Below are 13,568 nucleotides of genomic sequence, written 5' to 3' on the forward strand. Positions count from 1 at the left end.
AAAATCCCCGTTGCCTCCAGCAGCAATCTCCATCATGGACTTCTTGGTGATTCCTCCCTCTGTTTCCCAATCCCTGCTTCCTGGAGTGTCCCCCAAATAAAGCACCCACACCCAAACCCTGGTCTCAGGCTGTGCATTAGGAGAATGCAACTAAGAGGCCAGGATCACCATGCACCATCTTCATGGGGGCTATGTCTGCACTTGGCAGAGAAGGGCAGTGGCGCCAGGGTCTGTGGGCAGTGCAGGAGCGTCCAGCAATCACGGTGGGCACTGCCTCTCCCGTCTCTCCCTGTCGATCTGCTCCGTACTTGTTCCAACCCCTCCTGCAGGCCCGTAGAGAGCCGGATTTACCCAGACCATGACAACTGATTTGGGGCCCCGTGACAAGGCACTTCCCAGGTGGTCCTAGTGGTAAAGAACCTGTCTGCCAACGCAGGAGACATAAGAGACGTGGGTTCAATCTTAGTCGGGAAGATCGCCTGGAATAGGAAATGGTAACCCATTCCAATATTCATGCCTGGAGAATCCCATCGACAGAGGACCCCGTGGCCATAGGGTCACCAAAGTCAGACATGACTGAAGTGACTTAGCACGCATGCTTAGCACACGACAGGGCACTTAGAGAGGGACCGTCTCTAGGGAGAGCAGAGTAGGGGATGGGAGTTCCGCCTGCTCTGGGAGACAGAGGGATTCGGGGATTGGAGGGGCACGTTGTCCTGGGAGCAGATGGGGCTCCCTGTGCCCAGTGTTCACTAACCAGCTCAGTCGCTGAGGTCCTGGGTCCAAGCATGTTGCCTGCAGCCCCGGTGGGGGTGCTCAGCACACATGGCCACACATGGGAGGGAGCCCTCCAACCCCGGGTCCAGCTTTGAGACCTCAGGCCCGGGAGAAGGAGGGAACAGGAACAGGTCATGACCGCACTCCCCAGGCCAAGGAGCAGCAGCTTCCAAGACAGATCTGGTCTTCTTCAGCAGAGACAGGAGGGAAGGGACGTGGCAGGGGGGAGGGTAAGGGAGCCCTGTCCTAAGGGGGCTGTGCCCCCACCCCCCTGTGCTAGGCCCACCGCACCCAGGTGATGAAAGTGGGACCCTCAGAGCTCCAGAGAGACTCTGCATGCGTGCGTGTGTGTGCATGTGTGTGCGTGTGTGAGATAGGCATTGGACAGCTATTCAGTCACTTCATCTCCAAACCCAGGCAGCGGCTGGCACCTCCCACCACTTGAGGAGGCCCTTGGGGACTTGGTCACGCTGAGAGCCCTGCTGGTATCTGCCCTCCTCCTCCTCCCAACCTTCCATGTTCCCTGTCTTCCTCTTTGCCCTCTTCCAAGAATAGAACTCATATTAGGTGTTTCTGCTACCAAACCAGAAGCGATGTACGTGCTGTTTGGGAACGAATCTGGAGAGAAACAGTGCAAGCCTTTTCACTCGAGCTGCACATGTCAAGCTGCATCTCTGGTCTGTTTGTGATCAAATGGGCTGTAAGTTGCATATCCCTGATTAATTAATGAGCCACACGCGACATTTTACTGGGATCAAGGTGCATTTCTAAAGTGTAAGCAAGAGAAAGAAATATCTCCCAGACACAAAAATGATCCATACACACCTCTGCCAGAAAAGCATTTCAAGGTCTTTGCATCCAGGCTGATTTCCCAGAGCTGGCCGTTCTGCCTCCAAGTCCCCAGTACCTAAGCCAGTCCTGGCTCACAGTAGGATTAGTCAGAATTTGTTGGATAAATAAATCAGCCTTCAAAATATAGTCCCAGGATATACACACAGAATAGCTAATATATCCACTTTTATTGAATAGGAAAGCATGTCCCAAGTAGCAAGTCACTAGTGACAAAGTAAAGCTGGCATTAGCAGCAGCCCACAAGTCAGGAGTGTGGATCCTTGCTGGAGCTGGCTGATGGATACCTAGGACTGATAAAAACCATTCTCTCTGCTTTGGGCATTACATTTTAAAAATATGCTTTAAAAAAGTAAAAATATGTTTGAATTCTTCCACAATAAATTTTTTTTTTGGATCCCTATCCTAGGAAAAATTTAGTTGAAACAAAGTAGAAATTTTAGGGAAAGTGACACATACGACTCACAAGGTTGGTATCACACCCTTTTCAACAGAGACGCCCACCCACATCTCCCCTCTGTCCACAGAAGCGTGAAGCTCATAGCACGTGCATTCAAGGACGCTCTTCGGTGCTAACTTGATGCTCCTGCACATGCGAACTCTAAGCCACCAAATATGAGCAATGATAAATTATTACTTCGTGACTTCTTCAATGGCAACCGATTAAAAAGAAAAAAAAAATAGCAAAGAATCCTAAAGAACGTGTTTTGGCCTGTGGCTCAGCACTGCGGGAAATCATTAAACCCTTTGAAAGTGAAAGTAGCTCAGTTATGTCCAACTCTTTGTGACCCCTTGGTCCACGGAATTCTCCAGGCCAGAATACTAGAGTGGGCAGCCTTTCCCTTCTCCAGGGGATCTTCCCAACCCGGGGATTGAACCCAGGTCTCCTGCATTGCAGGTGGGTTCTTTACCAGCTGAGCCACAAGGGAAGCCCAAGAGTACTGGAGTGGGTAGCCTATCCCTTCTCCATCGGATCTTCCTGACCCAGGAATAGAACCAGGGTCTCCTGCATTGCAGGCGGATTCTTTACCAACTGAGCTACCAGGGAAACCCTATTAAACCCTTTAGGAAAACCGATTTTAGAAACAAATCTAGCAGGAGACACACACCACCAATTTCTAGCAAAGTTCCATTACTTCAGGAAGTCTTGCACAAAATGTGAAGCAAGGACAGTGAACGTGAATGCTCTGTCTTCTGATGGGGCTGGTTTGGTGTCTGGGTTTGGGTTTATCGGGTGCTTTCAGTTTTGACCATTTGTAAAGGGTTTTACGGAGAAGGCGATGGCACCCCACTCCAGTACTCTTGCCTGGAAAATCCCATGGACAGAGGAGCCTGGTGGGCTACAGTCCACAGGGTCGCTGAGGATCAGACACGACTGAGCGACTCCACTTTCACTCTTCACTTTCGTGCACTGGAGAAGGAAATGGCAACCCACTCCAGTGTTCCTGCCTGGAGAGTCCCAGGGACGGGGGAGCCTGGTGGGCTGCTGTCTCTGGGGTCGCACAGAGTCGGACACGACTGAAGCGACTCAGCAGCATAAAGGGTTTTATTCTATATCTTTTCCATGCAGTTGTTTTCGTTCTTGAAAACAATTTTAAAGTACCTGGAAATTTAAACCTCGATCATAATTTGAAAAGACAATTAAGCATCACACTGCTGTATTTAAAATGGACAACCCGCAAGGACCTACTGCACAGCACAGGGAACTCTGCTCGATGTTTTGTGGCAGTCTGGATGGGAGGGGGGTTTGGGGGTGAAGGGCCACATGCATGTAAATGACGGAGTCCCTTTGCCGTCCAGCTGAAACTATCACAACACCGTTAATCAGCTCTACTCTAATACAGAATAAAAAGTTACATAAGAAAAGACAAGTACCTAAATATTGACTATGTAAATATTCCAATAAGTGCCATTCATATGAACAGTAAAATAAGTCAGCGTGCTTGGGCATTTTAATGGGCTCCCACATGCTCTCTGAATGATTCAAACTGTCTTGTCAAACAGACAGATCACAAGCAGATTTCCAAAAGGGAACACACTGCAAAGTCACAAAACTCTTCTTAACCCTGTGATTTGAACAAGCAGAATCATTTCACAAATGCTGAGACTGTATTTCCAAATGCATTCCAGAATGACCTTGGAAATTCAGTGCAATTAATATATTATGTTTGGAGTTTGGGGGAAAGACTTAAAGATAGTTACCAGGGGCTGGGGGTAAGGGGATGGGGGAGATAAGAGAGATGTTATTTAAGGATACAAATGTGAGAAAATTCCCCAATGGTCCAGTGGTTACGGGGCTTCTCTGCTGGTTCAGATGGCAAAGAATCCACCTGAAATGCAGGAGACCCAGGTTCCATCCCTGGGTTGTGAAGATTCCCTGGAGAAGGGAATGGCTACCCTCTCTAGGGATCTTCCCTGTAGCTCAGATGGTAAAGAATCTGTTTGAAATGCAGGAGACCCAGGTTCGATCCCTGGGTCGGGAAGATCTTCTGGAAAAGGGAATGGCAATCCACTCCAATATTCTTGCCTGGAGAATTCCATGGACAGAGGGGCCTGGGGGGCCACAGTTCATGGGGTTGCAAAGAGCTGGACATGACTGAGCAACTAACACTACCATGACTATCCACTCCAGTACTCTTGCCTGGAGAATTCCATGGACAAAGGAGCCTTGCGGGCTACCGTCCTTGGGGTCGCAGAGAGTCAGACACAACTGAATGACTGACACTTTCACTTTTTTTTTTCATTTTCCAGTGGTTAGGCGGAGAAGGCAGTGGCACCCCACTCCAGTATTCTTGCCTGGAAAATCCCATCGATGGAGGAGCCTGGTAGGCTGCAGTCCATGGGGTCTCGAAGAGTCAGACATGACTGAGCGACTTCACTTTCACTTTTCACTTTCATGCATTGGAGAAGGAAATGGCCCCACTCCAGTGTTCTTGCCTGGGGAATCCCAGGGACGGGGAAGCCTGGTGGGCTGCTGTCTCTGGGGTCACACAGAGTCGGACACGACCGAAGTGACTTAGCAGCAGCAGCAGCAGCAATGGTTAGGACTTGGCACTTTCACCAGGGGCCCCAGGTTGAATCCCTGGTAGGGTAACTAAGAACCCACAAGCCTCCTAGAGTGGCCAAAAAAAAAAAATAATAATAATAATACAAATTTGCAACTAGTATCTAAGTAAGTCCTGGAGATCTAATGCACAGTATGATGATTACAGATAACAATGTTAATTGTTCAGTCATGTCTGACAACAAATATTTTATTAGAAACATCAAATTTGATCAGAGACTATCTTAAATATTCTCACCACAAAAAAAAGAAATAACTAGGCGATGTCATAGAGGTGTCAACTAACACTACAGTGGCAATCATATTGCAATATATAAATGCATCAAATCAACATGTTACGCAACTGAAACTTACACAATGTCACATGTCAAATATGTTTCAATTAAGAAAGAAAAAAATTGCACATTAATTTTTTTTATCACTGAGACAGAAGCTGTGTGAGAAAGAGAGCTCAACTCCAAAGACTGGACCTAAAATTACAATTTGTTCTCAATCACCACCACATTAAATGTATCCATATACACACTTTTCAAATAAACACTCAAAATGAATGACTGTGAAGGAGTGCTATGGACCAACCAAACATCAGCCTTATCAAAAGCAGTTGATTTGTCTGTAGAGTTAAAGCCAGAGCTTTCCATGGAAAGTTCCACCAAAGGCTGGAACAACCCGGGCCATTTTGGTAAAAATTGTTGCTGTTCAGTCGCTCAGTCGTGTCCGACTCTTTGGGACACCATGGACTGCAGCACGCCAGGCCTCCCTGTCCATCACTATCTCCCAGAGTTTGCTCACACTCATGTCCATTGAGTCAGTGATGCCATCCAACCATCTCATCCTCTGTCATCCCCTTCTCCTCCTGCCTTCAATTTGGTAAAAAATAAAAAGTGATAAACCCACCTGGGAACGATCAAACGGGCTGTGACTTCACAGGACTAGCAGATGGTCGCCAAAAGGTCATTGCAACCTTTCCCATCTCAGTGAGTGGCAGCTGTGACTTGGGCCAAAACCTGGGCGGCATCTTCCTCTCTCTCTCTCTAACCCTGCATCCAATCTGTCGGCAAATCCTAAACTTGAGAGCATATCGCTCTCCTTTGGCACCAGACCGCCTCCATCATGGGTCACGTGCACGCTCCCTGGAAAGGCCTGTCCCCCCCGTCACAGAGTCCCCACCTGGCTGAAGCTGACGCCTGAGGACATGAAGGAGCAGACCTACAAACTGGTCAAGAAGAGCCTGACTCCCTCACGAATCGAGGTGGTCCTCAGAGACTCACATTCTGTTACACAGTACATTCTGTGACAGGCAGTAAAATCTTGAGAATTCTTAAGTCCAAAGGACTTGCTCCTTACTTTCCTGAGGATCTCTACCATTTAATTAAGAAAGCTGTTGCTGTTCGAAAGCATCTTGAGAGGAAAAGAAAAGATAAAGATGTTCATTTGCATCTGATTCTGATTGAGAGCCGTATTCACTGCTAGGCTGGATATTACAAGACCAAAGAAGTCCTTCCCCTCAACTGGAAATACGAGTCATCTGCATCCTTTGGCTTGATTGCATAAACTTGTCTGGTGTACTCGAGCAATAAAACTAGAAAGAAGGAGGCTTCCCAGGTGGCTCAGTGGTAAAGAACTTGCCTGGCAATGCAGGAGACACGGATTCGATCCCTGGGCTAGGAAGATGCCTCAGAGCTACTAAGCCCAAGCACTACCACTACTGAGCCCACACACCACAAGCCTGAACACCCTAGAGTGTACGCCCCACGACAAAAGCAGCCCCCACAGCGAGGAGCCTTCCCACTGCAACTGGACTGTGACCGCCCCCAGCAGCAGCTAGAGAAGAGTCTGCACAGCGACAAAGACCCAGCACAGCCATAAATACAATTATTATTTTTTCTTTTTTTATTTTTATTTTTACTTTATTTTACTTTACAATACTGTATTGGTTTTGCCATACATTGACATGAATCCGCCACGGGTGTACATGAGTTAAGGACTAGGAAAAAAAAAAGAAAGAGAGTATATCCAGAATACGACCACTTCTCACACCTCCATCCGGGCCACCACTGTGTGGTGTCTGGATTCTTCCCAAAGCCTCCCCCTGGTCTCCTGGCCCCTTCTTACCTATGATATCAGGGATTATTTGTGAGAGAAAATTAATAAGTGAACAAATGATCATGAAAGCAAAACAAGAGCTGAAGAGGAATATTCCAAGAATCTTTCCAGTCCCCCTCCCCACATCCTCCTCTCACCATGGGGGGTAAAAAGGTGGTTTGGGAGAAGAAGGAACCGTAATCTTGGGAAAGAGTGGACTTTTCCCAAAAAAAGTAGATTAACAGCAAACAATAAATGTAGATACTCACTGAGATCTTCTATGTCCCAAGCACCATGAGAATAGCTTTCCCTGCCTCTGCTTGCTTCTTGAAACCAACCCTAGGAGGTACTCGGGTCTCCTTTTGTGAGTATGCACATTTAGTTTCTGATAACTCTTCTGACACCAACTGCAATACAGTTCTGGCACAACTAGCCAGTTACCTCCCCACCCCTGCCCGCTGCACCCCAAGTTAAAGTCTGGGTCCTCCACAGGACAGCCCTTCCCTCACACTCTGGCCACACTCCTGGGAGGGTCCCAGGCCATCCACACTTCTGATGACTGGCTACAAATTCAGAGCTTCCCACAATCCCTCGGGTTTAGTAATTCCCCAGGAGGACTCACAGGACTCAGGGCAGTACTCTACTTACAATCACTGTTTTATTATAAAAGAGCCAGGCCAGGTCCAGCCAAGTGAATGCTCACATAGGCAAAGGTCTGAGAAGTCCGAGTGCAGAGCTTCCGCGGTCCTCCCTGTGGACTCAGGCGTGCCACCCTCCTGGAACATCAATGAGATCACCAGCTGCCAAGCTCCACGTGGCTTCCAAGTCCAGAGTTTTTCACCGGAATCTCATTACATCAGCCTGATCGACTGACTCATTGCCCATGTGGGCAATCAATCTGCTAGAATCTGGAGCACGAAGCCAAGCCCCTGTCCTCGTCCAGCCCAAAGACCTTTCTCTTAATGCCCATCTGGATTCAGCCAGTGGGGAAGAGGGGTAGAGGACCCTTTTTTTCTCAGGGACCACAAATATTCATGCACTCACTTCTCCAATTATCCTTTCCCTACAGCCTTGAGTATCCTTTTCTAATTCGGAAGGAAGGGGCCTGGGTTCTTACATCATTATCCCTCTCCTAGATCTGAGAACTTCAGCTACATCAGTTCCTTTCCTCACCAAGGATTGGCTTTTGAACCCCAGTAGCCTGTTTTTAACCAGACATCACAGTAGGAAGTTCCTGAAAGCCTATTTGTACCATGGAATCTCCCCCGGAGGAGCAGAACCTACTTCTGATGCAGAGAGAGACCTAGAGGACAAGAGCCATATGAGGTGGTTCCACATTCTCCCCAGGCTTCAAATGACAATGGGGCCCAGGTGGAAAGGAGAGGCAGGAGCGGAGCTGAGGCCAGATGTGGCTCAAATGATGAAGAACCTGCCTGCAGTAAAGGAGGGCTGCGTTGCATCCCTGGGTCGGGAAGACCACCTGGAGAAAGAAATGGCCACCCATTCCCATATTCTTGCCTGGCACATTCCATGGACAGAGGAACATGGTGGGCTGCAGTCCATGGGGTCCCAAAGAGTCAGACATGACTGAGACACACACACACACACACACACACACACACTCTTCCCAGGTCAGTGTGATCCACTCCAGTTTTCTGTGAACTTATCTTTACACTGACTGCTGCTAAAATGTACTTATTCCTCTCTTTCGTTGTTGTTGCTATTCAGCTGCTAAGTCATGCCCGGCTCTTTGTGACCCCATGAACTGTAGCTCACCAGGCTCCCCTGTCCTCCACTGTCTCCTGGAGTTGGCTCAGATTCATGTTCATTGAGTCAGTGATGCCATCCAACCGTCTCATCCTCTGCCACCGCCTTCTCCTCTCTTTCAGTTCATTCAGTTGTCGCTCAGTCGTGTCCAACTCTGCGACCCCATGAACTGCAGCACACCAGGCCTCCCTGTCCATCACCAACTCCTGGAGTTCACTCAGATTCATGTCCATCAAGTCAGTGATGCCATCCAACCATCTCATCCTCTGTCTTTGCCTTCTCCTCCCGCTTTTCCCAGCATCAGGGTCTTTTCAAATGAGTCAGCTCTTTGCATCAGGTAGTCAAAGCATTGGAGTTTTGGGTTCAGCATCAATCCTTCCAATGAACACCCAGGGCTGATCTCCTTTAGGATGGACTGGTTGGATCTCCTTGCAGTCCAAGAGACTTTCAAGAGTCTTCTCCAACACCACAGTTCAAAAGCATCAATTCTTTGGCGCTCAGCTTTCTTCACAGTCCAACTCTCACATCCATACATGACCACTGGAAAAACCATAGCCTTGACTAGACAGACCTTTGTTGGCAAAGTAATGTCTCTGCTTTGAATATGCTGTCTAGGCTGGTCATAACTTTCCTGCCAAGGAATAAACATCTTTTAATTTCATGGCTGCAGTCACCATCTGCATTGATTTTGGAGCCCAAAAAATAAAGTCTGCCACTGTTTCCACTGTTTCCCCATCTATTTCCTCTCTTTAAAGACTATTTTTTTTAACTTTTTAATTTTGTATTGGTGTATAGCTGATTAACATACAGTGTTGGGTATTAATAGTTTCGGGGGAACAGTGAAGGGCCTGAGCCGTATATATACAGGTATCCATTCTCCCAAACTCCTCTCCCATCCAGACTGCCGCACAACATTGAGCAGAGTTCCCTGTGCTGTATAGCTGGTCCTGGTTCATTATGCAGTTTAAATACAGCAGTGTGTACATGTCCATCGCAAACTCCCTAACTTAACCTTCCCGCCGCCCCTGCAGCCTTCTCCTCTCCAGGCAACCATAAGCTCGTTCTTGAAACCTGTGAGTCTGTTTCTGTTTGTAAAGACTAATATTTTTACATACTTTACATTTTCCAAAGTACTTTCTCCTACCTTGCCTTACCTTGTGAGGTAGCAACTAACTGGTCACCTCCAATGAGAAAATGTGCTCGGGGTCTCAAGCAGCACGTGGAAATGAGCTGAGTTGCAAAAAGCTGCCAGCCACATCGTGCACTGGCTGAGTGATCAACTCAGCAACTTGCTGAACTGACAGATAGTGTACGGAAGTCTCCATCTCCCTGTAGATTCCCTAGAGTTCCGTCCCCGTCTTTCCACTGCAGTTAATTTTCTCTAAATCCGCTGGCCCAGCACAGCTGTATGTTGGCCCTTCTGCTTCGTGTTTCTGGGTCAAGCACTTGCCTGCCCATCACGTTTTTGCATATGAACGCATGAGTTCGGCGCTGTGTATGAGTTTCACTGTCCTCTCTGTCTGCAGACATACGTCCTGCCCGTAGTGTGTCTCTGCCTTTGGTGGAGAAGCCAAAATCTGTTCAGTCCCAGACTGAGGAATCTATGTCCCAGTTTCTGCAAAGGGTTTTTCTGTGAATTAATTTTCTGCCAACTGAACTGGAGCCCCACCCAGTAACCAGCAGAACCAGGAGAACTTGAAAGCAAAATGCCACACTGTTTGGTGCGGAGGGTGGGGGATAAATTAGGAGTTTGGAATTAACATATACAGACTACTCTATATGAAACAGATAATCAGCAAGGACCTACTATATAACATGGGGAACTCTACTCAATACTCTGTAATGACCTATATGGGAAATGAACCTGAAAAAGAATGGATATATGTATATGCATAATTGAATGACTTTGCTATATACCTAAAACGAACATGATATTGTAAATCAACTATATTCCAAGACAAAATGAAAATTAAATTTCAGAAGAAGAAAAAAAAAAGTGCTATGCTGTGGTCCTCTGACCCTGTCGCCTCTGTTGAGCTTACATGATGTGAGCCCCCGGCTGTGCATCAGGGTGCTCATTCAACCTTCATGCTCTGGCCTGTGTGGCCTCCGTAGGGGTTCTGGAACCTCCGATTCAGCCTTGGGCATCACCCCAGGCAGGCCTGTTCTGAGCCTTCCTGTGTTTGCGCTCCATCTCCCAGCACCACTAGACAAGCCATTGGGTGCCTAATAAAGGCCCTCCCCTGATGATGAATAATGGTGACATGATGGCGATGGTGACGGTCACAACTGGGAGAAGCGAATGGAGTTATGCAGGGGGATGTAAAGCTGAACAGCAAGGCCTCCTGATGCTGAAATTCACACACCTGTTGACTCCTCCCTAGTGTGGGATGGAAAAACTCCTCCCAGGAGACAGCCCATCTCCCTATGTCTGTAGCAGAGTATTTTGCAAAGAGTTTCCCAAAAGTGTGCTTCCAGACCCAGAGTACATGAAAGGGATGGCTATACACCCCTTTTTTAAAAAAACCTGCTTCTAATAGCAATTCATCAGAAATCTATAGGAATGAGAGGGTCATCACTATAGTGCATTTAAGATGGCCATCCTCTCTTCCTGCGCCTCCACGGAGGGTGGAGTCTATTTCAGCCTCTCCCATCGACTCTGAGCTGGTCTTAAGAGTGGCATTGACCAATAATACAAGGCAGGAGTTACCTGGCACCCATTCCAGGTCCTTTGCTCTCGCTGCTCATCTGCTGTGTCAAGGCAGAGTCCTGGATGGTGAGGCCGTGCAGAGAGAGGCCTGGGGGATGAGTGGGTATTTTGGACATTTCAGCCTCAACTGAATGTAGCCACATATATGATCCGATCTGACATTGCCTGGAGCAGAGCAGCTGCTAAGCTCTTAAACCATAGAACCCTGAGAACTAGTACGTTGTTATTGTTTTAAGCCAGCCACTAAATTTTGGAGTGATGTGCTACACAGAAATACATCACGTGTTCTTGTTCTACTGGAGACAACAGGACACTAAAAGAATCCATTGCAAACTCTGCAAAATCAGTGCCTCTAGAGGAACTCCATTAAAAAGCCCTTCCAGTCAGGCCTGGTCCATCTAAGGGACAGATGTGAAGAGCAGTGCAGTCAGAGGAACCTTGGTTCTGGTTGAACTAATGGCCCCTCGGACTCCTAGCCAGGCCCAAGCATTCCCCAGGCTTGCACTCAAATATTTATGGTGGCTGGCACATGATATGGATGAATGGAATGGGTGGAGTGTTTGCAAATCAATTACACAGGAACGAATATTCTTCACTTCCAAAAGGACCAATGTCTACAGAATTGTAAAGTAAAATAAAAAATAAATAAATTAAAAAAAATAAAAATAAAAATAAATAAAAAAATAAAAACAAAAGGACCAATGTCTTCTCCCATTTTTCTTGCAAGAGACAGCCTTCTCTGGGTATTCTGTTGTCACTTCTGCTAACTCAGTCACTGAGTTGTGTCCAACTCTTTGTGACATCTTGGACTGCAACCTGCCAGGCTCCTCTATCCATGGGGTTTCCCAGGCAAGAATACTGGAGTGGGTTGCTGTTTTCTCCTCCAGGCAATCTTCCTGACCCAAGGATCAAACTCATGTCTCCTGCACTGCAAGCAGATTCTTTACTACTGAGCCACCTGGAAAACCCAAATTCTGCTGGAGTCATAGGTAAAAGAGAAACAGTCTCTACCATCAGACAAACAACACTTCAAGGGCAACTACAAGTGACAAATGACCCTGGCTTCAGGCTCAGGGAGGTAATAGGGTGGTGGTGTAGTGGATACTGTGGCATGCTGCCTAGACGCCCTGCAGGATGAACACACTGCTCGGACTGTGGATGCTGGTGGCGCTCTGCAAAGTCATTCTCTGGGAACTGTCCTCAGCTGAAAACTGCCATTTTTCCCAAGGTCATGCCCCTTGCTGGGGACAGCCCATGTCCAAGGATGGTCAAAGTGGAATATAAAGTTCTGCCTCCATTCTCTTGAGACAGGACAGCCCTGAGACACCATCTTACCTCTGGGATGGGCTGAGACCTTGGTTGTGACTGATTCACCTCACTGTTCTTCAGTTTCTCCATCCAATCCTTCCTCCTTCCTGCCATTACCAGTAATGATCCCGAGTTGTTGTTGTTTGTGACCCCATGGACAGTAGCCCACCAGGTTCTTCTGTCTGTGGGATTTCCCAGGCAAGAATACTGGAGAGTTGCCAATACCCTCTCCAGTGGATCTTCCTGAAGCAGGGATCAAACCTGCGTCTCTTGCATTGGCATGGGGATTATTTACCACTGCGCCACATGGGATGCCCACGTTCCTGAGACCACTCTCCAAAATAATCCTGACTACAAATCCCCCTCTAAGTTGGTTACCCAGGGAGTCCCACTGAAGACAGGTGGGGACTAGAATGACCAGAAGTGAGCAGCTTTCAACGACTTCAGCCATTCTTCCCTGTAAAAAGAGGTTCCAAATATATTTGAGAAACAAGCGGTTAGACAAGATTAAGCGAACACCTTTAAGACTTTTCAGAGTCTTTCACATTAATATACTTTTAAAGTTTCTAAGGAGATTTCCTGTTTCATGTTAAGCAAAATTAATTGATCAGTTCAGTTCAATTCATTCATTTAGTCATGTCCAAATTTTTGCAACCCCATGGACTGCAGCACAGCAGGCCTCCCTGTCCATCACCAACTCCCAGAGGCTACTCAAACTCAACGTGCATTGAGTCAGTGATGCCATCCACCATCTCATGCTCTGTCTTTCCCTTCTCCTCCTGCCTTCAAACTTTCCCAGCATCAGGGCCTTTTTCAATAAGTCAGCTCTTCACATCAGGTGGCCAAAGTATTGGAGTTTCAGCTTCAGCATCAGTCCTTCCAATGAACATTAAGGACTGATTTCCATTAGGATGGACTGATTGGATCTCCTTGCAGTCCAAGAGACTCTCAAGAGTCTTCTCCAACACCACAGTTCAAAAGCATCAATTCTTTGGTGCTCAGTTTTCC

At 47.4% G+C, this 13,568-nt stretch overlaps 1 pseudogene; it reads left to right on the plus strand.

The window, feature by feature from the left end:
* The first annotated feature begins 5,803 nt into the window (after positions 1–5,803).
* LOC120854343 lies at positions 5,804–6,244 on the plus strand (annotated as a pseudogene).
* The last annotated feature ends 7,324 nt before the right edge of the window (positions 6,245–13,568 follow it).

Source organism: Oryx dammah, unplaced genomic scaffold (genome assembly GCF_014754425.2).
Source record: "Oryx dammah isolate SB20612 unplaced genomic scaffold, SCBI_Odam_1.1 HiC_scaffold_2, whole genome shotgun sequence".
Classification (NCBI taxonomy): Eukaryota; Metazoa; Chordata; class Mammalia; order Artiodactyla; family Bovidae; genus Oryx; species Oryx dammah.